This window comes from Ambystoma mexicanum, chromosome 10, assembly GCF_040938575.1.
Source record: "Ambystoma mexicanum isolate Mex_15411 chromosome 10, UKY_AmexF1_1, whole genome shotgun sequence".
NCBI classification, from domain to species: domain Eukaryota; kingdom Metazoa; phylum Chordata; class Amphibia; order Caudata; family Ambystomatidae; genus Ambystoma; species Ambystoma mexicanum.
The window spans coordinates 1604802943-1604826309 of record NC_090932.1 but is presented as its reverse complement, the minus strand read 5'-3'; positions in this window follow the sequence as shown (position 1 = coordinate 1604826309).

Genomic DNA, 23367 nt, shown 5'->3' with positions numbered 1-23367 from the left:
GAGCGCACTATCTAGATGTGACAATCTTAAGAAGAAGAGTACAACGCAATAAAATGTCAACGAACGATCTGGATGTGACAATCTTTGAGCACATTATCTGGATGTGACAATCTTAAGAGGCATAGTACAACACAATAACATTTCAGGGCACTATCTGGATGTGACCCAGTCTTAAGAGGCAGAGTACAACAAAGTGATCTTTGAGCGCACGATCTGGATGTGACAATCTTTGAGCGCATTATCTGGATGTGACAATCTTAAGAGGCAGAGTACAACACAATGACATTTCGGGGCACTATCTGGATGTGACAGTCTTAAGAGGCAGAGTACAACAAAGTAATCTTTGATCGCACTATCTGGATGGGACAATCTTTCAGTGTACTATATGTGACACAGTCTTTAGATGCAGAGTACAACACAGTAATTTTGATCGCACTATTGGATGTGACAGTCTTTGAGCACACTATCTAGATGTAACATCTTAAGAGGCAGAGTACAGCACAAAAAAATGTCAGCGCATGATCTGGATGTGACAATCGTAAGAGGCAGAGTACAACACAATAAAATTTCAGGGCACTATCTGGTTGTGACACAGTCTTAAGAGGCAGAGTACAACAAGGTAATCTTTGCGCGCACTATTTAGATGTGACACAGTCTTAAGAGGCAGAGTACAACAAAGTAATCTTTGCGCGCACTATTTAGATGTGACAATCTTAAGAGGCAGAGTACAACACAATGACATTTCGGGGCACTATCTGGATGTGACACAGTCTTAAGAGGCTGAGTACCACAAAGTAATCTTTGCGCGCACAATCTAAATGTGACACAATCTTAAGAGGCAGAGTACAATACAGTAATCTTTGAGATCACTGTCTGATGTGACAATCTTTGAGCGCACTATCTAGATGTGACAATCTTAAGAGGCAGAGTACAACACAATGACATTTCGGGGCACTATCTGGATGTGACAAGTCTTAAGAGGCAGAGTACAACAAAGTAATCTTTGCGCGCACTATTTAGATGTGACACAGTCTTAAGAGGCAGAGTAAAACAGAGTAATCTTTGAGCGCACTATCTGCATGTGACAATCTTTGAGCGCACTATCTAGATGTGAGAATCTTAAGAGGCAGAGTACAACACAATAAAATTTCAGGGCACTATCTGGATGTGACACAGGCTTAAGAGGCTGAGTACCACAAAGTAATCTTTGCGCGCACAATCTAAATGTGACACAATCTTAAGAGGCAGAGTACAATACAGTAATCTTTGAGATCACTGTCTGATGTGACAATCTTTGAGCGCACTATCTAGATGTGACAATCTTAAGAGGCAGAGTACAACACAATGACATTTCGGGGCACTATCTGGATGTGACAAGTCTTAAGAGGCAGAGTACAACACAGTAATCTTTGAGCGCACTATCTAGATGTGGCACAGTGTGAAGAGGCAGAGTAAAACAGAGTAATCTTTGAGCGCACTATATAGATGTGACAATCTTAAGAAGAAGAGTACAACACAATAAAATGTCAATGCAAGATCTGGATGTGACAATCTTTGAGCGCATTATCTGGATGTGACAATCTTAAGAGGCAGAGTACAACACAATAACATTTCAGGGCACTATCTGGATGTGACACAGTTTAAAGAGGTAGAGAACAACACAGTAATCTTTGAGCGCACTATCTAGATGTAACAATGTTAAGAGGAAGAGTACAACACAATAAAATTTCAACGCACAATCTGGATGTGACAATTTAAGAAGAAGAGTACAACGCAATAAAATGTCAACGAACGATCTGGATGTGACAATCTTTGAGCGCATTATCTGGATGTGACAATCTTAAGAGGCAGAGTACAACACAATAACATTTCAGTGCACTATCTGGATGTGACACAGTCTTAAGAGGCAGAGTACAACAAAGTAATCTTTGAGCGCACGATCTGGATGTGACAATCTTTGAGCGCATTATCTGGGTGTGACAATCTTAAGAGGCAGAGTACAACACAATGACATTTCGGGGCACTATCTGGAAGTGACACAGTCTTAAGAAGCAGAGTACAACACAGTTATCTTTGATCGCACTATCTGGATGGGACAATCTTTCAGTGTACTATATGTGACACAGTCTTAAGAGGCAGAGTACAACACAGTAATCTTTGAGATCACTGTCTGATGTGACAATCTTTGAGCGCACTATCTAGATGTGACAATCTTAAGAAGAAGAGTACAACGCAATAAAATGTCAACGCACGATCTGGATGTTACAATCTTTAGAGTCAGAGTTCAACACAGTAATCTTTGAGCACACTATCTGGATGTGACAATCTTTGAGCGCACTATTTAGATGTCACAATCTTAAGAGGCAGAGTACAACACAATAGAATTTCAGGACACTATCCGGATGTGACACAGTCTAAAGAGGTAGAGTAAAACAGAGTAATCTTTGAGTGCAATACCGAGATGTGACACAGCCTTAAGAGGCAGAGTACAACACAGTAATCTTTGATCGCACAATCTAAATGTGACACAATCTTAAGAGGCAGAGTAAAACAGAGTAATCTTTGATCGCACTATCTGGATGGGACAATCTTTCATCGCACTATCTGGATGTGACAATCTTAAGAGGCAGAGTACAACACAATAAAATTTCAGGGCACTATCTGGATGTGACACAGTTTAAAGAGGTAGAGAACAACACAGTAATCTTTGAGCGCACTATCTAGATGTAACAATGTTAAGAGGAAGAGTACAACACAATAAAATTTCAACGCACAATCTGGATGTGACAATCTTAAGAAGAAGAGTACAACGCAATAAAATGTCAACGCACGATCTGGATGTTACAATCTTTAGAGTCAGAGTACAACACAGTAATCTTTGAGCACACTATCTGGATGTGACAATCTTTGAGCGCACTATTTAGATGTCACAATCTTAAGAGGCAGACTACAACACAATAGAATTTCAGGACACTATCCGGATGTGACACAGTCTAAAGAGGTAGAGTAAAACAGAGTAATCTTCGAGTGCAATACCGAGATGTGACACAGCCTTAAGAGGCAGGGTACAACACAGTAATCTTTGAGCGCACAATCTAAATGTGACACAATCTTAAGAGGCAGAGTAAAACAGAATAATCTTGGATCGCACTATCTGGATGGGACAATCTTTGATCGCACTATCTGGATGTGACAATCTTAAGAGGAAGAGTACAACACAATAAAATTTCAACGCACAATCTGGATGTGACAATCTTAAGAAGAAGAGTACAACGCAATAAAATGTCAACGAACGATTTGGATGTGACAATCTTTGAGCGCATTATCTGGATGTGACAATCTTAAGAGGCAGAGTACAACACAATGACATTTCGGGGCACTATCTGGATGTGACACAGTCTTTAGAGGCAGAGTACAACACAGTTATCTTTGATCGCACTATCTGGATGGGACAATCTTTCAGTGTACTATATGTGACACAGTCTTAAGAGGCAGAGTACAACACAGTAATCTTTGAGATCACTATCTAGATGTGACAATCTTAAGAGGCAGAGTACAACACAATGACATTTCGGGCACTATCTGGATGTGACAAGTCTTAAGAGGCAGAGTACAACACAGTAATCTTTGAGCGCACTATCTAGATGTGGCACAGTGTGAAGAGGCAGAGTAAAACAGAGTAATCTTTGAGCGCACTATATAGATGTGACAATCTTAAGGAGAAGAGTACAATGCAATAAAATGTCAACGAACGATCTGGATGTGACAATCTTTGAGCGCATTATCTGGATGTGACAATCTTAAGAGGCAGAGTACAACACAATAACATTTCAGGGCACTATCTGGATGTGACACAGTCTAAAGAGGTAGAGAACAACACAGTAATCTTTGAGCGCACTATCTAGATGTGACAATCTTTGAGCACACTATCTAGATGTGACAATCTTAAGAGGAAGAGTACAACACAATAAAATGTCAACGCACGATCTGGATGTGACAATCTTTGAGCGCATTATCTGGATGTGACAATCTTAAGAGGCAGAGTACAACACAATAAAATTTCAGGGCACTATCTGGATGTGACACAGTCTTAAGAGGCAGAGAACAACAAAGTAATCTTTGAGCGCACTTTCTAGATGTGACAATCTTTGAGCGCACTATCTAGATGTGACAATCTTAAGAGGAAGAGTACAACACAATAAAATTTCAAAGCACAATCTGGATGTGACAATCTTTGAGTGCCTTATCTGGATGTGACAATCTTAAGAGGCAGAGTACAACACAGTAATCTTTGAGTGCAATATCTAGATGTGACACAGTCTTAAGAGGCAGAGTAAAACAGAGTTATCTTTGATCGCACTATTGGATGTGACAGTCTTTGAGCACACTATCTAGATGTAACATCTTAAGAAGAAGAGTACAACGCAATAAAATGTCAACGCACGATCTGGATGTTACAATCTTTAGAGTCAGAGTTCAACACAGTAATCTTTGAGCACACTATCTGGATGTGACAATCTTAAGAGGCAGAGTACAACACAATAAAATTTCAGGGCACTATCTGGATGTGACACAGTTTAAAGAGGTAGAGAACAACACAGTAATCTTTGAGCGCACTATCTAGATGTAACAATGTTAAGAGGAAGAGTACAACACAATAAAATTTCAACGCACAATCTGGATGTGACAATCTTAAGAAGAAGAGTACAACGCAATAAAATGTCAACGCACGATCTGGATGTTACAATCTTTAGAGTCAGAGTGCAACACAGTAATCTTTGAGCACACTATCTGGATGTGACAATCTTTGAGCGCACTATTTAGATGTCACAATCTTAAGAGGCAGACTACAACACAATAGAATTTCAGGACACTATCCGGATGTGACACAGTCTAAAGAGGTAGAGTAAAACACAGTAATCTTCGAGTGCAATACCGAGATGTGACACAGCCTTAAGAGGCAGAGTACAACACAGTAATCTTCGAGCGCACAATCTAAATGTGACACAATCTTAAGAGGCAGAATAATCTTTGATCGCACTATCTGGATGGGACAATCTTTGATCGCACTATCTGGATGGGACAATCTTAAGAGGAAGAGTACAACACAATAAAATTTCAACGCACAATCTGGATGTGACAATCTTAATAAGAAGAGTACAACGCAATAAAATGTCAACGAACGATTTGGATGTGACAATCTTTGAGCGCATTATCTGGATGTGACAATCTTAAGAGGCAGAGTACAACACAATAACATTTCAGTGCACTATCTGGATGTGACACAGTCTTAAGAGGCAGAGTACAACAAAGTAATCTTTGAGCGCACGATCTGGATGTGACAATCTTTGAGCGCATTATCTGGATGTGACAATCTTAAGAGGCAGAGTACAACACAATGACATTTCGGGGCACTATCTGGATGTGACACAGTCTTTAGAGGCAGAGTACAACACAGTTATCTTTGATCGCACTATCTGGATGGGACAATCTTTCAGTGTACTATATGTGACACAGTCTTAAGAGGCAGAGTACAACACAGTAATCTTTGAGATCACTGTCTGATGTGACAATCTTTGAGCGCACTATCTAGATGTGACAATCTTAAGAGGCAGAGTACAACACAATGACATTTCGGGCACTATCTGGATGTGACAAGTCTTAAGAGGCAGAGTACAACACAGTAATCTTTGAGCGCACTATCTAGATGTGGCACAGTGTGAAGAGGCAGAGAAAAACAGAGTAATCTTTGAGCGCACTATATAGATGTGACAATCTTAAGAAGAAGAGTACAACGCAATAAAATGTCAATGCAAGATCTGGATGTGACAATCTTTGAGCGCACTATCTAGATGTGACAATCTTAAGAAGAAGAGTGCAATGCAATAAAATGTCAACGAACGATCTGGATGTGACAATCTTTGAGCGCATTATCTGGATGTGACAATCTTAAGAGGCAGAGTACAACACAATAACATTTCAGGGCACTATCTGGATGTGACACAGTCTAAAGAGGTAGAGAACAACACAGTAATCTTTGAGCGCACTATCTAGATGTGACAATCTTTGAGCACACTATCTAGATGTGACAATCTTAAGAGGAAGAGTACAACACAATAAAATGTCAACGCACGATCTGGATGTGACAATCTTTGAGCGCATTATCTGGATGTGACAATCTTAAGAGGCAGAGTACAACACAGTAATCTTTGAGTGCAATATCTAGATGTGACACAGTCTTAAGAGGCAGAGTAAAACAGAGTAATCTTTGATCGCACGATCTGGATGGGACAATCTTTGATCGCATTATCTGGATGTGACAATCTTAAGAGGCAGAGTACAACACAATGACATTTCGGGGCACTATCTGGATGTGACACAGTCTTTAGAGGCAGAGTACAACAAAGTAATCTTTGAGCGCACGATCTGGATGTGACAATCTTTGAGCGCATTATCTGGATGTGACAATCTTAAGAGGCAGAGTACAACACAATGACATTTCGGGGCACTATCTGGATGTGACACAGTCTTTAGAGGCAGAGTACAACACAGTTATCTTTGATCGCACTATCTGGATGGGACAATCTTTCAGTGTACTATATGTGACACAGTCTTAAGAGGCAGAGTACAACACAGTAATCTCTGAGATCACTATCTAGATGTGACAATCTTAAGAGGCAGAGTACAACACAATGACATTTCGGGCACTAACTGGATGTGACAAGTCTTAAGAGGCAGAGTACAACACAGTAATCTTTGAGCGCACTATCTAGATGTGGCACAGTGTGAAGAGGCAGAGTAAAACAGAGTAATCTTTGAGCGCACTATATAGATGTGACAATCTTAAGAAGAAGAGTACAATGCAATAAAATGTCAACGAACGATCTGGATGTGACAATCTTTGAGCGCATTATCTGGATGTGACAATCTTAAGAGGCAGAGTACAACACAATAACATTTCAGGGCACTATCTGGATGTGACACAGTCTAAAGAGGTAGAGAACAACACAGTAATCTTTGAGCGCACTATCTAGATGTGACAATCTTTGAGCACACTATCTAGATGTGACAATCTTAAGAGGAAGAGTACAACACAATAAAATGTCAACGCACGATCTGGATGTGACAATCTTTGAGCGCATTATCTGGATGTGACAATCTTAAGAGGCAGAGTACAACACAATAAAATTTCAGGGCACTATCTGGATGTGACACAGTCTTAAGAGGCAGAGAACAACAAAGTAATCTTTGAGCGCACTTTCTAGATGTGACAATCTTTGAGCGCACTATCTAGATGTGACAATCTTAAGAGGAAGAGTACAACACAATAAAATTTCAAAGCACAATCTGGATGTGACAATCTTTGAGTGCCTTATCTGGATGTGACAATCTTAAGAGGCAGAGTACAACACAGTAATCTTTGAGTGCAATATCTAGATGTGACACAGTCTTAAGAGGCAGAGTAAAACAGAGTAATCTTTGATCGCACGATCTGGATGGGACAATCTTTGATCGCACTATCTGGATGTGACAATCTTAAGAGGCAGAGTACAACACAATGACATTTCGGGGCACTATCTGGATGTGACACAGTCTTAAGAGGCAGAGTAAAACACAGTTATCTTTGATCGCACTATTGGATGTGACAGTCTTTGAGCACACTATCTAGATGTAACATCTTAAGAAGAAGAGTACAACGCAATAAAATGTCAACGCACGATCTGGATGTTACAATCTTTAGAGTCAGAGTTCAACACAGTAATCTTTGAGCACACTATCTGGATGTGACAATCTTAAGAGGCAGAGTACAACACAATAAAATTTCAGGGCACTATCTGGATGTGACACAGTTTAAAGAGGTAGAGAACAACACAGTAATCTTTGAGCGCACTATCTAGATGTAACAATGTTAAGAGGAAGAGTACAACACAATAAAATTTCAATGCACAATCTGGATGTGACAATCTTAAGAAGAAGAGTACAACGCAATAAAATGTCAACGCACGATCTGGATGTTACAATCTTTAGAGTCAGAGTACAACACAGTAATCTTTGAGCACACTATCTGGATGTGACAATCTTTGAGCGCACTATTTAGATGTCACAATCTTAAGAGGCAGACTACAACACAATAGAATTTCAGGACACTATCCGGATGTGACACAGTCTAAAGAGGTAGAGTAAAACACAGTAATCTTCGAGTGCAATACCGAGATGTGACACAGCCTTAAGAGGCAGAGTACAACACAGTAATCTTTGAGCGCACAATCTAAATGTGACACAATCTTAAGAGGCAGAGTAAAATAGAGTAATCTTTGATCGCACTATCTGGATGGGACAATCTTTGATCGCACTAGCTGGATGGGACAATCTTAAGAGGAAGAGTACAACACAATAAAATTTCAACGCACAATCTGGATGCGACAATCTTAATAAGAAGAGTACAACGCAATAAAATGTCAACGAACGATTTGGATGTGACAATCTTTGAGCGCATTATCTGGATGTGACAATCTTAAGAGGCAGAGTACAACACAATAACATTTCAGTGCACTATCTGGATGTGACACAGTCTTAAGAGGCAGAGTACAACAAAGTAATCTTTGAGCGCACGATCTGGATGTGACAATCTTTGAGCGCATTATCTGGATGTGACAATCTTAAGAGGCAGAGTACAACACAATGACATTTCGGGGCACTATCTGGATGTGACACAGTCTTTAGAGGCAGAGTACAACACAGTTATCTTTGATCGCACTATCTGGATGGGACAATCTTTCAGTGTACTATATGTGACACAGTCTTAAGAGGCAGAGTACAACACAGTAATCTTTGAGATCACTGTCTGATGTGACAATCTTTGAGCGCACTATCTAGATGTGACAATCTTAAGAGGCAGAGTACAACACAATGACATTTCGGGCACTATCTGGATGTGACAAGTCTTAAGAGGCAGAGTACAACACAGTAATCTTTGAGCGCACTATCTAGATGTGGCACAGTGTGAAGAGGCAGAGAAAAACAGAGTAATCTTTGAGCGCACTATATAGATGTGACAATCTTAAGAAGAAGAGTACAATGCAATAAAATGTCAATGCAAGATCTGGATGTGACAATCTTTGAGCGCACTATCTAGATGTGACAATCTTAAGAAGAAGAGTACAATGCAATAAAATGTCAACGAACGATCTGGATGTGACAATCTTTGAGCGCATTATCTGGATGTGACAATCTTAAGAGGCAGAGTACAACACAATAACATTTCAGGGCACTATCTGGATGTGACACAGTCTAAAGAGGTAGAGAACAACACAGTAATCTTTGAGCGCACTATCTAGATGTGACAATCTTTGAGCACACTATCTAGATGTGACAATCTTAAGAGGAAGAGTACAACACAATAAAATGTCAACGCACGATCTGGATGTGACAATCTTTGAGCGCATTATCTGGATGTGACAATCTTAAGAGGCAGAGTACAACACAGTAATCTTTGAGTGCAATATCTAGATGTGACACAGTCTTAAGAGGCAGAGTAAAACAGAGTAATCTTTGATCGCACGATCTGGATGGGACAATCTTTGATCGCATTATCTGGATGTGACAATCTTAAGAGGCAGAGTACAACACAATGACATTTCGGGGCACTATCTGGATATGTCACAGTCTTTAGAGGCAGAGTACAACAAAGTAATCTTTGAGCGCACAATCTGGATGTGACAATCTTTGAGCGCATTATCTGGATGTGACAATCTTAAGAGGCAGAGTACAACACAATGACATTTCGGGGCACTATCTGGATGTGACACAGTCTTTAGAGGCAGAGTACAACACAGTTATCTTTGATCGCACTATCTGGATGGGACAATCTTTCAGTGTACTATATGTGACACAGTCTTAAGAGGCAGAGTACAACACAGTAATCTTTGAGATCACTATCTAGATGTGACAATCTTAAGAGGCAGAGTACAACACAATGACATTTCGGGCACTAACTGGATGTGACAAGTCTTAAGAGGCAGAGTACAACACAGTAATCTTTGAGCGCACTATCTAGATGTGGCACAGTGTGAAGAGGCAGAGTAAAACAGAGTAATCTTTGAGCGCACTATATAGATGTGACAATCTTAAGAAGAAGAGTACAATGCAATAAAATGTCAACGAACGATCTGGATGTGACAATCTTTGAGCGCATTATCTGGATGTGACAATCTTAAGAGGCAGAGTACAACACAATAACATTTCAGGGCACTATCTGGATGTGACACAGTCTAAAGAGGTAGAGAACAACACAGTAATCTTTGAGCGCACTATCTAGATGTGACAATCTTTGAGCACACTATCTAGATGTGACAATCTTAAGAGGAAGAGTACAACACAATAAAATGTCAACGCACGATCTGGATGTGACAATCTTTGAGCGCATTATCTGGATGTGACAATCTTAAGAGGCAGAGTACAACACAATAAAATTTCAGGGCACTATCTGGATGTGACACAGTCTTAAGAGGCAGAGAACAACAAAGTAATCTTTGAGCGCACTTTCTAGATGTGACAATCTTTGAGCGCACTATCTAGATGTGACAATCTTAAGAGGAAGAGTACAACACAATAAAATTTCAAAGCACAATCTGGATGTGACAATCTTTGAGTGCCTTATCTGGATGTGACAATCTTAAGAGGCAGAGTACAACACAGTAATCTTTGAGTGCAATATCTAGATGTGACACAGTCTTAAGAGGCAGAGTAAAACAGAGTAATCTTTGATCGCACGATCTGGATGGGACAATCTTTGATCGCACTATCTGGATGTGACAATCTTAAGAGGCAGAGTACAACACAATGGCCCTCATTACGACCCTGGCGGTAAGGGGTTTACGCCAGCGTTAGCTGCGCCGACCCCTTACCGCCAACTACGAGTTCCCAGAGCGCCATGGTCACTTTTCCGCCCGCTTTTTGCGGGCGTAAAAATCCATGGCGCTATGGGACCTCGGTGTTAATTACGCTACCGTAGTGTACGGTGGCGTAATTAACACCTTCCCCACTCCCATTGAGCCCTATGGGGCCGAAATGGGAATGGGGAAGGGTAAATGGGTCAATGGGGACTTACCGCCCCGCCGACCTCGGAATGGGGCGGTAAGTCCGCCATCCGCCATGGCGTAAAGGGACTTTGCGCCATGGCGGAAAAGTCCGCCGATGGCGGAAAAAATCCGCCAGGGTCGTAATGAGGGCCAATGACATTTCGGGGCACTATCTGGATGTGACACAGTCTTAAGAGGCAGAGTAAAACACAGTTATCTTTGATCGCACTATTGGATGTGACAGTCTTTGAGCACACTATCTAGATGTAACATCTTAAGAAGAAGAGTACAACGCAATAAAATGTCAACGCACGATCTGGATGTTACAATCTTTAGAGTCAGAGTTCAACACAGTAATCTTTGAGCACACTATCTGGATGTGACAATCTTAAGAGGCAGAGTACAACACAATAAAATTTCAGGGCACTATCTGGATGTGACACAGTTTAAAGAGGTAGAGAACAACACAGTAATCTTTGAGCGCACTATCTAGATGTAACAATGTTAAGAGGAAGAGTACAACACAATAAAATTTCAACGCACAATCTGGATGTGACAATCTTAAGAAGAAGAGTACAACGCAATAAAATGTCAACGCACGATCTGGATGTTACAATCTTTAGAGTCAGAGTACAACACAGTAATCTTTGAGCACACTATCTGGATGTGACAATCTTTGAGCGCACTATTTAGATGTCACAATCTTAAGAGGCAGACTACAACACAATAGAATTTCAGGACACTATCCGGATGTGACACAGTCTAAAGAGGTAGAGTAAAACACAGTAATCTTCGAGTGCAATACCGAGATGTGACACAGCCTTAAGAGGCAGAGTACAACACAGTAATCTTTGAGTGCACAATCTAAATGTGACACAATCTTAAGAGGCAGAGTAAAACAGAGTAATCTTTGATCGCACTATCTGGATGGGACAATCTTTGATCGCACTATCTGGATGGGACAATCTTAAGAGGAAGAGTACAACACAATAAAATGTCAACACACAATCTGGATGTGACAATCTTAATAAGAAGAGTACAACGCAATAAAATGTCAACGAACGATTTGGATGTGACAATCTTTGAGCGCATTATCTGGATGTGACAATCTTAAGAGGCAGAGTACAACACAATAACATTTCAGTGCACTATCTGGATGTGACACAGTCTTAAGAGGCAGAGTACAACAAAGTAATCTTTGAGCGCACGACCTGGATGTGACAATCTTTGAGCGCATTATCTGGATGTGACAATCTTAAGAAGCAGAGTACAACACAATGACATTTCGGGGCACTATCTGGATGTGACACAGTCTTTAGAGGCAGAGTACAACACAGTTATCTTTGATCGCACTATCTGGATGGGACAATCTTTCAGTGTACTATATGTGACACAGTCTTAAGAGGCAGAGTACAACACAGTAATCTTTGAGATCACTGTCTGATGTGACAATCTTTGAGCGCACTATCTAGATGTGACAATCTTAAGAGGCAGAGTACAACACAATGACATTTCGGGCACTATCTGGATGTGACAAGTCTTAAGAGGCAGAGTACAACACAGTAATCTTTGAGCGCACTATCTAGATGTGGCACAGTGTGAAGAGGCAGAGAAAAACAGAGTAATCTTTGAGCGCACTATATAGATGTGACAATCTTAAGAAGAAGAGTACAACGCAATAAAATGTCAATGCAAGATCTGGATGTGACAATCTTTGAGCGCACTATCTAGATGTGACAATCTTAAGAAGAAGAGTACAATGCAATAAAATGTCAACGAACGATCTGGATGTGACAATCTTTGAGCGCATTATCTGGATGTGACAATCTTAAGAGGCAGAGTACAACACAATAACATTTCAGGGCACTATCTGGATGTGACACAGTCTAAAGAAGTAGAGAACAACACAGTAATCTTTGAGCGCACTATCTAGATGTGACAATCTTTGAGCACACTATCTAGATGTGACAATCTTAAGAGGAAGAGTACAACACAATAAAATGTCAACGCACGATCTGGATGTGACAATCTTTGAGCGCATTATCTGGATGTGACAATCTTAAGAGGCAGAGTACAACACAGTAATCTTTGAGTGCAATATCTAGATGTGACACAGTCTTAAGAGGCAGAGTAAAACAGAGTAATCTTTGATCGCACGATCTGGATGGGACAATCTTTGATCGCATTATCTGGATGTGACAATCTTAAGAGGCAGAGTACAACACAATGACATTTCGGGGCACTATCTGGATGTGACACAGTCTTTAGAGGCAGAGTACAACAAAGTAATCTTTGAGCGCACGATCTGGATGTGACAATCTTTGAGCGCATTATCTGGATGTGACAATCTTAAGAGGCAGAGTACAACACAATGACATTTCGGGGCACTATCTGGATGTGACACAGTCTTTAGAGGCAGAGTACAACACAGTTATCTTTGATCGCACTATCTGGATGGGACAATCTTTCAGTGTACTATATGTGACACAGTCTTAAGAGGCAGAGTACAACACAGTAATCTTTGAGATCACTATCTAGATGTGACAATCTTAAGAGGCAGAGTACAACACAATGACATTTCGGGCACTAACTGGATGTGACAAGTCTTAAGAGGCAGAGTACAACACAGTAATCTTTGAGCGCACTATCTAGATGTGGCACAGTGTGAAGAGGCAGAGTAAAACAGAGTAATCTTTGAGCGCACTATATAGATGCGACAATCTTAAGAAGAAGAGTACAATGCAATAAAATGTCAACGAACGATCTGGATGTGACAATCTTTGAGCGCATTATCTGGATGTGACAATCTTAAGAGGCAGAGTACAACACAATAACATTTCAGGGCACTATCTGGATGTGACCCAGTCTAAAGAGGTAGAGAACAACACAGTAATCTTTGAGCGCACTATCTAGATGTGACAATCTTTGAGCACACTATCTAGATGTGACAATCTTAAGAGGAAGAGTACAACACAATAAAATGTCAACGCACGATCTGGATGTGACAATCTTTGAGCGCATTATCTGGATGTGACAATCTTAAGAGGCAGAGTACAACACAATAAAATTTCAGGGCACTATCTGGATGTGACACAGTCTTAAGAGGCAGAGAACAACAAAGTAATCTTTGAGCGCACTTTCTAGATGTGACAATCTTTGAGCGCACTATCTAGATGTGACAATCTTAAGAGGAAGAGTACAACACAATAAAATTTCAAAGCACAATCTGGATGTGACAATCTTTGAGTGCCTTATCTGGATGTGACAATCTTAAGAGGCAGAGTACAACACAGTAATCTTTGAGTGCAATATCTAGATGTGACACAGTCTTAAGAGGCAGAGTAAAACAGAGTAATCTTTGATCGCACGATCTGGATGGGACAATCTTTGATCGCACTATCTGGATGTGACAATCTTAAGAGGCAGAGTACAACACAATGACATTTCGGGGCACTATCTGGATGTGACACAGTCTGAAGAGGCAGAGTAAAACACAGTTATCTTTGATCGCACTATTGGATGTGACAGTCTTTGAGCACACTATCTAGATGTAACATCTTAAGAAGAAGAGTACAACGCAATAAAATGTCAACGCACAATCTGGATGTTACAATCTTTAGAGTCAGAGTTCAACACAGTAATCTTTGAGCACACTATCTGGATGTGACAATCTTAAGAGGCAGAGTACAACACAATAAAATTTCAGGGCACTATCTGGATGTGACACAGTTTAAAGAGGTAGAGAACAACACAGTAATCTTTGAGCGCACTATCTAGATGTAACAATGTTAAGAGGAAGAGTACAACACAATAAAATTTCAACGCACAATCTGGATGTGACAATCTTAAGAAGAAGAGTACAACGCGATAAAATATCAACGCACGATCTGGATGTTACAATCTTTAGAGTCAGAGTACAACACAGTAATCTTTGAGCACACTATCTGGATGTGACAATCTTTGAGCGCACTATTTAGATGTCACAATCTTAAGAGGCAGACTACAACACAATAGAATTTCAGGACACTATCCGGATGTGACACAGTCTAAAGAGGTAGAGTAAAACACAGTAATCTTCGAGTGCAATACCGAGATGTGACACAGCTTAAGAGGCAGAGTACAACACAGTAATCTTTGAGCGCACAATCTAAATGTGACACAATCTTAAGAGGCAGAGTAAAACAGAGTAATCTTTGATCGCACTATCTGGATGGGACAATCTTTGATCGCACTATCTGGATGGGACAATCTTAAGAGGAAGAGTACAACACAATAAAATTTCAACGCACAATCTGGATGTGACAATCTTAATAAGAAGAGTACAACGCAATAAAATGTCAACGAACGATTTGGATGTGACAATCTTTGAGCGCATTATCTGGATGTGACAATCTTAAGAGGCAGAGTACAACACAATAACATTTCAGTGCACTATCTGGATGTGACACAGTCTTAAGAGGCAGAGTACAACAAAGTAATCTTTGAGCGCACGATCTGGATGTGACAATCTTTGAGCGCATTATCTGGATGTGACAATCTTAAGAGGCAGAGTACAACACAATGACATTTCGGGGCACTATCTGGATGTGACACAGTCTTTAGAGGCAGAGTACAACACAGTTATCTTTGATCGCACTATCTGGATGGGACAATCTTTCAGTGTACTATATGTGACACAGTCTTAAGAGGCAGAGTACAACACTGTAATCTTTGAGATCACTGTCTGATGTGACAATCTTTGAGCGCACTATCTAGATGTGACAATCTTAAGAGGCAGAGTACAACACAATGACATTTCGGGCACTATCTGGATGTGACAAGTCTTAAGAGGCAGAGTACAACACAGTAATCTTTGAGCGCACTATCTAGATGTGGCACAGTGTGAAGAGGCAGAGAAAAACAGAGTAATCTTTGAGCGCACTATATAGATGTGACAATCTTAAGAAGAAGAGTACAATGCAATAAAATGTCAACGAACGATCTGGATGTGACAATCTTTGAGCGCATTATCTGGATGTGACAATCTTAAGAGGCAGAGTACAACACAATAACATTTCAGGGCACTATCTGGATGTGACACAGTCTAAAGAGGTAGAGAACAACACAGTAATCTTTGAGCGCACTATCTAGATGTGACAATCTTTGAGCACACTATCTAGATGTGACAATCTTAAGAGGAAGAGTACAACACAATAAAATGTCAACGCACGATCTGGATGTGACAATCTTTGATCGCACTATCTGGATGTGACAATCTTAAGAGGCAGAGTACAACACAATGACATTTCGGGGCACTATCTGGATGTGACACAGTCTTAAGAGGCAGAGTAAAACACAGTTATCTTTGATCGCACTATTGGATGTGACAGTCTTTGAGCACACTATCTAGATGTAACATCTTAAGAGGCAGAGTACAGCACAAAAAAATGTCAGCGCATGATCTGGATGTGACAATCGTAAGAGGCAGAGTACAACACAATAACATTACAGGGCACTATCTGGTTGTGACACAGTCTTAAGAGGCAGAGTACAACAAAGTAATCTTTGCGCGCACTATTTAGATGTGACACAGTCTTAAGAGGCAGAGTACAACAAAGTAATCTTTGCGCGCACTATTTAGATGTGACACAGTCTTAAGAGGCAGAGTACAACACAGTAATGTTTGAGCGCACTATCTACATGTGACACTCGTTGAGCGCACTATCTAGATGTGGCACAGTGTTAAGAGGCAGAGTACAACACATTAATCTTTGAGCTCCCTATCTAAATATGACAAAGTATTAAGAGGCAGAGTACAACACAGTAATCTTTGAGTGCATTATTTAGATGTGACAAAGTGTTAAGAGGCAGAGTACAACATATTAATCTTTGAGCGCACAATCTAAATGTGACACAGTCTTAAGACACAGAGTACAACACAGTAATCTTTGAGTGCACTATCTAGATGTGACAATCTTTCAGCACACTATCTAGATGTAACATCTTAAGAGGCAGAGTACAACACAATCAAATGTCAGCGCACTATCTGGATGTGACAATCTTAAGAGACAGAGTACAACAGAGTATTCTTTCAGCGCACTATCTAGATGTGACAATCTTTGAGCACACTATCTAGATGTAACATCTTAAGAGGCAGAGTACAACACAATAAAATGTCAGCGCACTATCTAGATGTGACAATCTTAAGAGTCAGAGTACAACACAATAACATTTCAGCGCACTCTCTGAATGCGACACAGTCTTAAGAGTTAGAGTACAACAAAGTAATCTTTGAGCACACTATCTGGATGTGACAATCTTTGAGCGCACTATCTAGATGTGACAATCTTAAGAAGAAGAGTACAATGCAATAAAATGTCAACGCAAGAACTGGATATGACAATCCTTGAGCGCATTATCTGGATGTGACAATCTTTGAGCGCACTATCTAGATGTGAAAATCTTAAGAGGCAGCGTACAACACAGTAATCTTTGAGCGCACTATCTAGATGTGACAATCTTTGAGCGCACTATCTAGATGTGAAAATCTTAAGAGGCAGAGTAAAACAGAGTAATCTTTGATTGCACTATCTGGATGTGACAATCTTAAAAGGCAGAGTACAATACAATAAAATTTCAGGGCACTATCTGGATGTGACACAGTCTAAAGAGGTAGAGTACAACACAGTAATGTTTGAGTGCAATATCTAGATGTGACACAGTCTTAAGAGGCAGAGTAACACACAGTAATCTTTGATCGCACTATATGGATGGGGCAATCTTTGAGCGCACTATCTAGATGTCACAATCTTAAGAGGCATAGTACAACACAATCAAATTTCAGGGCACTATCTGGATGGGACACAGTCTTAAGAGGCAGAGTACAACAAAGTAATCTTTGAGCGCCCTATCTAGATGTGACAATCTTTGAGCGCCCTATCTAGATGTGACAATCTTAAGAGGAAGAGTACAACACAATAAAATTTCAACACACGATCTGGATGTGACAATCTTTGAGCGCACTATCTAGATGTGACAATCTTAAGAAGAAGAGTACAACGCAATAAAATGTCAACGAACGATCTGGATGTGACAATCTTTGAGCACATTATCTGGATGTGACAATCTTAAGAGGCATAGTACAACACAATAACATTTCAGGGCACTATCTGGATGTGACACAGTCTAAAGAGGTAGAGAACAACACAGTAATCTTTGAGCACACTATCTGGATGTGACAATCTTTGAGCGCACTATCTAGATGTGACAATCTTAAGAAGAAGAGTACAACGCAATAAAATGTCAACGAACGATCTGGATGTGACAATCTTTGAGCACATTATCTGGATGTGACAATCTTAAGAGGCATAGTACAACACAATAACATTTCAGTGCACTATCTGGATGTGACACAGTCTTAAGAGGCAGAGTACAACAAAGTAATCTTTGAGCGCACGATCTGGATGTGACAATCTTTGAGCGCATTATCTGGATGTGACAATCTTAAGAGGCAGAGTACAACACAATGACATTTCGGGGCACTATCTGGATGTGACACAGTCTTTAGAGGCAGAGTACAACACAGTTATCTTTGATCGCACTATCTGGATGGGACAATCTTTCAGTGTACTATATGTGACACAGTCTTAAGAGGCAGAGTACAACACAGTAATCTTTGAGATCACTGTCTGATGTGACAATCTTTGAGCGCACTATCTAGATGTGACAATCTTAAGAGGCAGAGTACAACACAATGACATTTCGGGCACTATCTGGATGTGACAAGTCTTAAGAGGCAGAGTACAACACAGTAATCTTTGAGCGCACTATCTAGATGTGGCACAGTGTGAAGAGGCAGAGAAAAACAGAGTAATCTTTGAGCGCACTATATAGATGTGACAATCTTAAGAAGAAGAGTACAACGCAATAAAATGTCAATGCAAGATCTGGATGTGACAATCTTTGAGCGCACTATCTAGATGTGACAATCTTAAGAAGAAGAGTACAATGCAATAAAATGTCAACGAACGATCTGGATGTGACAATCTTTGAGCGCATTATCTGGATGTGACAATCTTAAGAGGCAGAGTACAACACAATAACATTTCAGGGCACTATCTGGATGTGACACAGTCTAAAGAGGTAGAGAACAACACAGTAATCTTTGAGCGCACTATCTAGATGTGACAATCTTTGAGCACACTATCTAGATGTGACAATCTTAAGAGGAAGAGTACAACACAATAAAATGTCAACGCACGATCTGGATGTGACAATCTTTGAGCGCATTATCTGGATGTGACAATCTTAAGAGGCAGAGTACAACACAGTAATCTTTGAGTGCAATATCTAGATGTGACACAGTCTTAAGAGGCACAGTAAAACAGAGTAATCTTTGATCGCACGATCTGGATGGGACAATCTTTGATCGCATTATCTGGATGTGACAATCTTAAGAGGCAGAGTACAACACAATGACATTTCGGGGCACTATCTGGATATGACACAGTCTTTAGAGGCAAAGTACAACAAAGTAATCTTTGAGCGCACGATCTGGATGTGACAATCTTTGAGCGCATTATCTGGATGTGACAATCTTAAGAGGCAGAGTACAACACAATGACATTTCGGGGCACTATCTGGATGTGACACAGTCTTTAGAGGCAGAGTACAACACAGTTATCTTTGATCGCACTATCTGGATGGGACAATGTTTCAGTGTACTATATGTGACACAGTCTTAAGAGGCAGAGTACAACACAGTAATCTTTGAGATCACTATCTAGATGTGACAATCTTAAGAGGCAGAGTACAACACAATGACATTTCGGGCACTAACTGGATGTGACAAGTCTTAAGAGGCAGAGTACAACACAGTAATCTTTGAGCGCACTATCTAGATGTGGCACAGTGTGAAGAGGCAGAGTAAAACAGAGTAATCTTTGAGCGCACTATATAGATGTGACAATCTTAAGAAGAAGAGTACAATGCAATAAAATGTCAACGAACGATCTGGATGTGACAATCTTTGAGCGCATTATCTGGATGTGACAATCTTAAGAGGCAGAGTACAACACAATAACATTTCAGGGCACTATCTGGATGTGACACAGTCTAAAGAGGTAGAGAACAACACAGTAATCTTTGAGCGCACTATCTAGATGTGACAATCTTTGAGCACACTATCTAGATGTGACAATCTTAAGAGGAAGAGTACAACACAATAAAATGTCAACGCACGATCTGGATGTGACAATCTTTGAGCGCATTATCTGGATGTGACAATCTTAAGAGGCAGAGTACAACACAATAAAATTTCAGGGCACTATCTGGATGTGACACAGTCTTAAGAGGCAGAGAACAACAAAGTAATCTTTGAGCGCACTTTCTAGATGTGACAATCTTTGAGCGCACTATCTAGATGTGACAATCTTAAGAGGAAGAGTACAACACAATAACATTTCAAAGCACAATCTGGATCTGACAATCTTTGAGTGCCTTATCTGGATGTGACAATCTTAAGAGGCAGAGTACAACACAGTAATCTTTGAGTGCAATATCTAGATGTGACACAGTCTTAAGAGGCAGAGTAAAACAGAGTAATCTTTGATCGCACGATCTGGATGGGACAATCTTTGATCGCACTATCTGGATGTGACAATCTTAAGAGGCAGAGTACAACACAATGGCCCTCATTACGACCCTGGCGGTAAGGGGTTTACGCCAGCGTTAGCTGCGCCGACCCCTTACCGCCAACTACGAGTTCCCAGAGCGCCATGGTCACTTTTCCGCCCGCTTTTTGCGGGCGTAAAAATCCATGGCGCTATGGGACCTCGGTGTTAATTACGCCACCGTATTGTACGGTGGCGTAATTAACACCTTCCCCACTCCCATTGAGCCCTATGGGGCCGAAATGGGAATGGGGAAGGGTAAATGGGTCAATGGGGACTTACCGCCCCGCCGACCTCGGAATGGGGCGGTAAGTCCGCCATCCGCCATGGCGTAAAGGGACTTTGCGCCATGGCGGAAAAGTCCGCCGATGGCGGAAAAAATCCGCCAGGGTCGTAATGAGGGCCAATGACATTTCGGGGCACTATCTGGATGTGACACAGTCTTAAGAGGCAGAGTAAAACACAGTTATCTTTGATCGCACTATTGGATGTGACAGTCTTTGAGCACACTATCTAGATGTAACATCTTAAGAAGAAGAGTACAACGCAATAAAATGTCAACGCACGATCTGGATGTTACAATCTTTAGAGTCAGAGTTCAACACAGTAATCTTTGAGCACACTATCTGGATGTGACAATCTTAAGAGGCAGAGTACAACACAATAAAATTTCAGGGCACTATCTGGATGTGACACAGTTTAAAGAGGTAGAGAACAACACAGTAATCTTTGAGCGCACTATCTAGATGTAACAATGTTAAGAGGAAGAGTACAACACAATAAAATTTCAACGCACAATCTGGATGTGACAATCTTAAGAAGAAGAGTACAACGCAATAAAATGTCAACGCACGATCTGGATGTTACAATCTTTAGAGTCAGAGTACAACACAGTAATCTTTGAGCACACTATCTGGATGTGACAATCTTTGAGCGCACTATTTAGATGTCACAATCTTAAGAGGCAGACTACAACACAATAGAATTTCAGGACACTATCCGGATGTGACACAGTCTAAAGAGGTAGAGTAAAACACAGTAATCTTCGAGTGCAATACCGAGATGTGACACAGCCTTAAGAGGCAGAGTACAACACAGTAATCTTTGAGTGCACAATCTAAATGTGACACAATCTTAAGAGGCAGAGTAAAACAGAGTAATCTTTGATCGCACTATCTGGATGGGACAATCTTTGATCGCACTATCTGGATGGGACAATCTTAAGAGGAAGAGTACAACACAATAAAATGTCAACGCACAATCTGGATGTGACAATCTTAATAAGAAGAGTACAACGCAATAAAATGTCAACGAACGATTTGGATGTGACAATCTTTGAGCGCATTATCTGGATGTGACAATCTTAAGAGGCAGAGTACAACACAATAACATTTCAGTGCACTATCTGGATGTGACACAGTCTTAAGAGGCAGAGTACAACAAAGTAATCTTTGAGCGCACGATCTGGATGTGACAATCTTTGAGCGCATTATCTGGATGTGACAATCTTAAGAGGCAGAGTACAACACAATGACATTTCGGGGCACTATCTGGATGTGACACAGTCTTTAGAGGCAGAGTACAACACAGTTATCTTTGATCGCACTATCTGGATGGGACAATCTTTCAGTGTACTATATGTGACACAGTCTTAAGAGGCAGAGTACAACACAGTAATCTTTGAGATCACTGTCTGATGTGACAATCTTTGAGCGCACTATCTAGATGTGACAATCTTAAGAGGCAGAGTACAACACAATGACATTTCGGGCACTATCTGGATGTGACAAGTCTTAAGAGGCAGAGTACAACACAGTAATCTTTGAGCGCACTATCTAGATGTGGCACAGTGTGAAGAGGCAGAGGAAAAACAGAGTAATCTTTGAGCGCACTATATAGATGTGACAATCTTAAGAAGAAGAGTACAACGCAATAAAATGTCAATGCAAGATCTGGATGTGACAATCTTTGAGCGCACTATCTAGATGTGACAATCTTAAGAAGAAGAGTACAATGCAATAAAATGTCAACGAACGATCTGGATGTGACAATCTTTGAGCGCATTATCTGGATGTGACAATCTTAAGAGGCAGAGTACAACACAATAACATTTCAGGGCACTATCTGGATGTGACACAGTCTAAAGAAGTAGAGAACAACACAGTAATCTTTGAGCGCACTATCTAGATGTGACAATCTTTGAGCACACTATCTAGATGTGACAATCTTAAGAGGAAGAGTACAACACAATAAAATGTCAACGCACGATCTGGATGTGACAATCTTTGAGCGCATTATCTGGATGTGACAATCTTAAGAGGCAGAGTACAACACAGTAATCTTTGAGTGCAATATCTAGATGTGACACAGTCTTAAGAGGCAGAGTAAAACAGAGTAATCTTTGATCGCACGATCTGGATGGGACAATCTTTGATCGCATTATCTGGATGTGACAATCTTAAGAGGCAGAGTACAACACAATGACATTTCGGGGCACTATCTGGATGTGACACAGTCTTTAGAGGCAGAGTACAACAAAGTAATCTTTGAGCGCACGATCTGGATGTGACAATCTTTGAGCGCATTATCTGGATGTGACAATCTTAAGAGGCAGAGTACAACACAATGACATTTCG